Below are 8,257 nucleotides of genomic sequence, written 5' to 3' on the forward strand. Positions count from 1 at the left end.
ACCACAAATCTGGTGTCCAAAAAACAAAAACAAACAAAAAAACAAACAAATAAAAAAACAAAACACAGATTATTTTCCAGCTCTGGAGACCATTAATGACCATTAATATAAATGTGCCCCATGGGGCTAAGATCACATACCAGCATGGTGCACTTTCTGACGTCCAGGACCAATCTGTTTCCTTGTCCTGTCCAGCTTCAGCAGGTGCACAGTTGCCTTGACTGGTGGCACCCTTCTCATCTTCAAAGCAGCAATGTTAACTGCGTTCTCTCCTGTCACCTAACTCTAGCTCTGACCTCCCTTCTTCCCTTATTAGTACCCCTTGGATTATTAAGGGTAACATCACCTCTATACCCTTAACTGAGCCATATCTGTGTAATCCTTCTGTCTTGGAAGATAACAAAATTACAAGTTTGGGGAATTAGAACTCCAGCATCATTGGGGAGACAGGCTTCTTACTATCATAGGAGTATCTGTGGAGTCTCCAGTTAGCCTTCTGTGCTGGCTAGTTTTATGTCAACTTGACACAAGCTGGCGTCATCTGAGAAAAAGGGAATGCCAGTTGAGAAAATGCCTTCATAAATAAGGCATTAGGCAATATTGTAGGGTTTTTTTGTTTTTTGTTTTTGTTTTTAATTAGGGATTGATGTGGAAAGGCCCAACCCATGGTAGGAGGTGTCATCTTGGGCTGGTAGTTCTGAGTTCTATGCAGATTGAGCAAGACAATGTGCAACACTCCTTCATGGTTTCTGCATCAGCTCCTGCCTCCAGGTTCTTTTCTAGTTTGAGTTCCTGCCTTGGCATCTCTCAGTGGACTGTGATTCAGGAGATGCAAGGAAATAAACCCTTTCTTCCCTAAGTTGCTTTTAGCCATGGTATTTTATCACAGCAAAAGTAACCCTAACTAAGACACATTCTCTTTCATATACTTAAAAACAGGCACAGCATAGTAACATACACTTGTCATCTCTCAATACTCAAAAGGCTAAAGCAGATCTCAAAGTGAGAACGGCCTGAGCTGCATAATGGAACCCTGCCTCAATAAACAAACAAACAGACAAATAAAACAAAAATCAATAATAGCATTAAAAAACGAAGAACCATATTGAGATAAAGCAATTTAATTATGAAATATTATGAATATTATAAAATAATACAAATAGCAAGATCCCTTTAAAATTAGATAAAATTCATAATTAAGGATAAAGTTCCTAGGTTTATTTATTGGAGATTATCTAGAGTTATTACTTGTCTTAGTCATTGTTCTATTGCTGAAAAGAGAAATCACAACCATGGGAACCCTTATAAAAGAAAGAATTTAATTGGAAACTACTCTCAGCTTCAGAAGTTTTTAGTCCATTATCATCATGGTAGGGAACATGGCAACACAAGGCAGACATTGTGCTAGAGGAGTAATTGAGAGACCTATAGGCAACAGGAATAGAGAGTGACACTGGGTCTGCCTTGAGCTTTTGAAATCTCAGAGTCCACCCACAGTGACACACTTTCTCCAACAAAGCCACACTTACTCCAACAAGGCTTGTGGAGAGCTGCATGTTTGGCAAACTGCTTTGTTATTGAGTATTCAGCAAAAATACAAACAAACAAACAAACAAACAAAAAAAACATGTTTTCACCTTTACCTGGAGACAGAGATAAGCAGGATGTTTTGCCAAGTTCCTTTAACTTGTTTGTGTGACCTTGGACCATATTTGCTACAGGTAAGTAGTTTAAGAAAACAACTTTGGCTGTTCCATGAACCCTTTCCTTCTATTAATGTGACTTGTTTTGCTTTCCCTATAAAAATGAACTGTGGAATAAACTTGGGGCTGCTGTTTTTACTGACAGTCCTCTCACGCTGATCCTTTGTGGCTTGCTTTATTTCTTTATTTCATTCCTCACTTAGGTACTTTTTGACTTTGCCAGCAGGCTTTGGCAGAGGCCATACCTCCTAATCCTTTTCAAGTAATACTACTTTCTGGTGACTATGCATCCAAATACATAAGCCCATAGACACCATTCTTATTCAACCCACCACATTACTTTAAGTACAAAAGAGTGGTGGAGCCTCAAAATGCCACACAGATGATCCAGAGAACTTCTACAAACCAAAAAGCCAAGGCTCAGATGATCTAGTAAACTCCAAGCTGAAAGTGACACCCCTGCTCATGCCAGTCCCGATCTCTCCCATTACTGCTCTATTACGCTGCTTCTACTTTTTCTCCTTTCTGAAATGTTTTGTGACTGTTCTTAGCTTCATGTGTAAGGAGTAATCTTGTATGTATATCCTTAGGCATTCCAGGCACTGTAGCTACTCTCACCATAGCTAGTGCTAATGATGAGAGAGGTCTCTAGCTGGCCCCCTCTTTTTTAAGAATGTACAGGGAAGGGCAAAATGCTACAGGAAAAAAAAAAAGGCCTGGGCCTTTTGACTACCATGTGAGGATGAAGTGAAGGAAAAGGAGTCACTGTAGCAGGAAAGCAGCGAATCCACAGATGACACGCTCATGGAAAATGACCTGTAAATCCCAACTCTTACCCTTAGAGTATGGCAGATATATGTGTTTGATACTGTGTTAATGGTTTTATGGACTGTTTACAAAGCAAGCATTATATCACAGGTCAAAGTCTGTCACTCCAAACTTAATTGGGGTCTTGTAATATGTCACAGTCTTTCAAGGTCAAGACTTGGTCATGAAAACAAAACAAAACAAAACAAAACAAAAATGATCACTTCTCCATGAACCCAGAGAAAGAGATCAGTTCTAACACCTTCTAGAAAAGTAGAAGTATCAATATCTTCCTGCCTACCTAGCTGTTTTAACATACTCTTGTCAGAAATTCCTGCCACAAGAAAACTCATTGACAAGAGTTAAACAGTTTATGATGCTTTTGGTGGGTCCCAAGAAATCATTTGTTGACATATAAAACTTCATTCCTGGTTTCTTGCTTTTAAATTCCCTCTCAGCAAGGTAGTGATGAGGAGAAATGTTCTTCAATAAGCCTATTGTGGAGGATCTGCAGAATCTTACAGTGAAAATTTAAAGGAAGAAACTCACCCCCTGCAGAGTTTTTAATGTGACATTCATAATGAGAACAAATAGCCACGGAGCATGGACATCTCTTCTAAGCCTATAATATGATCAAAATAAGTAAGTGCTTAGGGAAAAATGCAGAGAGCAGAACAAATAATATGTAAATAAAACAAATAATATAAATAGATAATATAAATAATATAATATAAGTAAATAATATAATATAAATAGATAATATAAATAAATAAAACAAATAATAAATAGAACAAATAATATGTAAATAAAACATAGGAAGGAAGGGACAGCAGCAGGGAAGGAAGGAATTCAAAGAATACAAACAGGATAGTCCACAGTGTATGAAAAAACAGACATAGTGGTACATATCTAACCCCAGAAAACTAAAGCAGGAGAATTGCCATTTTGGACTATCCTGGGCTACACAGTGACTGCCTTTCTCAAAATTAAAACAACAACAACAAATGGAAAAGGCAGGTGATGGCTATTTATTGTAGTCATTCAGAAACTGCTAATGGGGCAGGGCCTGCTCTAAAGTTTACAACAAATGGACACAGCAACAGTGGAAGCACAGAGATGATGTCTCAGAAACAATGAGAAATGCAGTAGAAGTATTTATTGGCCATATTAAAATGAATTATGTGGTTTTGATGGAAAGTCCGGAGCTTCATCAATGATGGATACACAGAAACCCCAGCAGAACAGAGAAGAGGAGCTTGTGTAGGAAAGGAAATGAAACCAGGATATACCCTGCACTCTTTCGGAGTCTACTTTCTGCATATGACACTGATGCTGACCTGGCAAAATTTCATAATCAGTAGAATTATGTGGGAGGAGGGGAGGATGTTTAAGGACATTCTGAAAAAAAAAATCATTTTGTAAGACCTGAGAGGAATATAAAATAAAGTAAATGGAGAAATTGCAATACAGACATAAAATCAGAAACATAAAAAATAAGTATTATTAAAAATCAATATGTCAAAACATTTGTCTTAGATCACAAAAAATGTTGGAAGACATTATTTTTAATACTATTTTATGACTCAATTATGTATATGTGTTCAAATTTGATGAAAATTAATGTTAAATTTTTTTTCTATTGTCTATTGGTTTTTGTTTGTTTTGTTTTGATAGGCTCTCTCTATGTAACCCAGGCTGTTCTTAAATTCATGATCACCCTTTGTCAGTTTTTCAAGTGCTAGGCCTAGAGATATGCACCATAGCCAGAGAAACTTGGAGTTTTTGAAAGACTAATCTGGTCGTGGGCCTAGAGAAGTCAACATGCTGGTTGCCAGAAGGTGGGTTTGTCGTAAAACCTATGTGACCCCACAGAGATTCTTCGAGAAATCACACCTTGACCCGGAACTGAAGTTGATCCGAGCGTATGGGCTCCAGAAAAAAAACGTGAAGTGTGGAGGGTCAAGATCTTGGCTAAGATCTGCAAGGCTGCCCTGGAGCTGCTGATACTGGATGTAAAGGATTCGAGGCGTCTTTTGGAATGCAATGCTCTTTTGGGGTGACTTGTTTGCATTTGGGTGCTGGATGATGCTGGACTACATCCTGTGCCTGAAGATTAAACATTTCTTGGAGAGGCAGCTGCAGATCCAGGTCTTTAACTGGGCCTGGCCAAATCTATTCACCATGCCCGTGTGCTTATCCACCAGTGTCTTATCAGTGTCCACAGGCAGGTGGTGAACATCCCATCCTTCCTTGTCCATCTGGACTCCCAGAAGCACATTAACTTCTCTCTCTGTGATCCGTGCTGTGGGTGGTGGCCGCCCAGGCTGGGTGAAGAGGAAAAATGCTGAGAAAAGCCACAGTGGTGGTGGAGCTGGTGATGATGAGGAAGAGGATTAAATTAAAACCTCCCTGGACTGGAGGACTGTCTAGTTTTCCAGCTGACTAATAAAACAGAATTGACACTTGGAAAAAGAAAGACTAATCCAAATTAGGTATCATGGCACATGCCTGGAGTCCCAGCATTTGAAAGGTTGAGGCAGAAGGATTGGGAATTCAGTCATCCGTGTCTGCACAATGAGTATGAAGGCAGCTTGGATATATGAGACTTCTGAGTCTAATATAAAATGACCATGGCTTATTCTAAAAGATGAAGCTCAGGCCTGTATGATGGTTCAGCAGGTAATGGTGTTTGCCCCACCAAGCCTGATTACCTAAATCCCATCCCCAGGGACCAATGGTGGAAAGAGATTCAGATCCCACAAGTTGTCCTTCAACTTCTATATGTGTGCATGGCACAGACACGCACTGTACAGACACACATGCAAAATAAACAAACAAATAGTGTATCTTTAAATGAAAGTAAGTGTTTATTCGGGCTATAAGGAAGAACACATGAACCGATGTGGTGGTGCCTCTCGCCTATAATCCCGGTCCTCAGGAGGCTGAGGCTCACCCTGAGCCAGGACATTTATTAAGTTCTCCCAGTCTTAAAAAGACTAATCAATCCTGAGATTACAAACATGTCCTTATGTGTAATCTTAGTCATTTAGGAAGAAAGTACAAAGTGATAGACAAAATCAGCAAGGCCAAATCAATCTCATTCCTAAGCTCCAGTAACAAAATATCAGGAAAAAGATGTCTTTCAAAAGAATTTACAACAACAGAAAATTCATAAGCCTGCTGGATCAAGGCAACTTGCCATCAAAATGCACAGAACAATAGCCGATTCATAAACTACAAAGGAAGTGATCAACAAATTTGTCTGTATTGAAATTTAGAACTGTTATCTGCTGTAGCTAGCACTGCTTCAGGTGTGGAGCTGACTGGGGCTTCAAGGGACTGAGGGAACGAAGGAAAGACTGATACACAACAAAACATATATGTGTGTACGTATTCATGGAAAAGCTGGATTTGGGTAATCTGGGCTCTCTGCTGGAGAAACTACCGTCCTCCAGAAGCTTAGCATGTTTTTTAAGAACTGAGCAGAGTGGTGAGGTGATATTGTGTATGAACAAGGAGGTAGGGTTATTACAGATAAATAGAAGGCAGGGTTTTACGGTGTACAGCTGGATCAAGGGGACAGGTTTAACTTGTCTCAGAAAGAACAGCCTCTGTAAGGGAGCACTCTTCAGGCTGTGGAAGTCTGCAGGGAGCAAGTTACAGTGGACATTTTCTGCACACACTTTCAGCCTTTACACTTGGCCATTTTTTTCTGGGTCTCAGCCTAGAGTCCTTGACATGGGCCCATGTCAATAGCTCACCTTCACTCAGGACTTTACACACTAAGGGCTTGCTCTACTCCTCACAGTTACTGATCAGAACGTGTGTAAAGACAGAGAGCACAGTGAGAAGCCCAGGAGTGAACCTCCCATCCAGTCTCAGAGTGCGAGTCTGTAGGAGAGGATGACCCATCAGCAGCTGGACACAACTAGCTGGCAATTAGTGCAGAAGGTATTGAATGTGGATCCCTTCATACAACATACAATGACTATATGTATGGATGACAGACCTGAGGATTAGAGTCACCAAGATTTTGCATGATAACACCTGAGTAGGTAATGGGTCCTCAAAGAGCAAAGCCTTCGTGCAATACAAACACTATCGGAAGATCCTACAAATCGGACCTCATAAAAATTTAACGCCTCTGTTTCTAAGAAGACAACATTACAAAACAGAAGAGGATAATTCTCCTACATAAGACAAGAAAGAGACTTGGATCTGAAACAACAGCAATAAACACCATATATCAGTAACTCAAGAAAAATAAGCAGAATAAAGTAGACCTTTATTCAGTGATGGAAGTTACTTAGTATCATTGATATTCAGAAAACCCAAACCAGGGCCGGGAAGATGTTTCAGAGAGTAAAAGGCCATTGCCAGGCAAGCCTGGTGGCCTGAGTTCAAGCCCCAAACTCACAGCGAGAGGAGACTCTTCGATTCCCTAAGGCTGTCCTCTGACTTCCGAGAGTATACCTTTGTACATGCACACCTGCGTTCACACACATGTTTATATACTAATACTAATAATAAATAAAATCTTTAAATTTCTGAAAGACAACAAGTGAGAGTCAAAGCTAACGTAACGGTGCCAAAGTTCAAAGGGTAAGCATGGCAATGACAATGCGTGGACAAGGACTGGAAGCTTCTGGGCATTCTCACACTGCTCTGCACACTGCTGTTAGCACAGCCGCCCTGATGAGCTATCTGGCTACATATAGCGGAGCAGGAAACACAAACCATGCTCTACTCCAAAATTCTGCTTCTACATGTATTCTCAAGGAAAAGTTCTAGACTTCCAGCATGGAGAAGATGCAGCCCAGCAGACGCTCAAGATTACTCAGGGTAGCAATGTTCATACTGCAAAAATCTACAGGTCTCAGGGTGTGTTGGCACACGCTTGGAATACTCTCATCATGAGGCCCGGAGAGGAGGACAGCCTGGGGCCACCTAGCAAGACACTAACCTTAAAAAAAAAAAAAAAAGTTAATGTTATATTCAGATGTCACAAGATGGTAAAGGCGCTTGCTGTGCAAAAGGCCTGAGATCAACCCTAGGAGCTGATGAAAATAGGGAAGGAGAGTACCAGTTTCACAAAGTCGTCTCCTGGCCTTCATGAGAGCACTGTAACACACCCAACCACACCACGAGCATAAACGATAGATAGATAGATAGATAGATAGATAGATAGATAGATAGATAGATAGATAGATGAGTAAATAGCATTTTCTGTTATAAGAGAATGGACATTCACAGCAGAATGCTTATGGAAATGACAAATGGCAGCATGTCACCAACAAGGACTAACTTTACATACAGTATTAACAAACAGTTATTTCTACTTCTATGGAAGCGAAAAACATTCAAAACTAAACAGTGTACCAGCTGGAATAACAATTTACATTTTAAGCTGGGCAGCCATATACAAGGATTTGTTTCTTTTATTTATCATACTTAATACAGAATTATCATATCATCATTATCATTTATTTATTTTAATTATCATTATGAAATTTCCAAACAAAATTTGGTCTTACTATTCCTTTCTCCCTATCCCCTGCACCCTCTTTTAATTTTCTCGGCCTCCTTTCCACATTGTGTCACATGTATCCTATCGTCCTGACATCTCTGTTTCTCCTCTCATGGTCCCCATCCTTGTTTGATAGCTCATACCCACACTTAGCCCATTTATGCACAAATATAGAACTAAGATATTCATATAAGAGAGATGATGCAGTATTTGTCTTTCT

The 8,257-nt window shown here is 39.9% G+C and overlaps 1 pseudogene; it reads left to right on the forward strand.

The window, feature by feature from the left end:
• The first annotated feature begins 4,331 nt into the window (after window positions 1–4,331).
• LOC129683426 (40S ribosomal protein S9-like) lies at window positions 4,332–4,907 on the forward strand (annotated as a pseudogene).
• The last annotated feature ends 3,350 nt before the right edge of the window (window positions 4,908–8,257 follow it).

Source organism: Psammomys obesus, unplaced genomic scaffold (assembly GCF_907164565.1).
Source record: "Psammomys obesus unplaced genomic scaffold, mPsaObe1.curated_primary_1811, whole genome shotgun sequence".
In the NCBI taxonomy this organism is placed as follows: domain Eukaryota; kingdom Metazoa; phylum Chordata; class Mammalia; order Rodentia; family Muridae; genus Psammomys; species Psammomys obesus.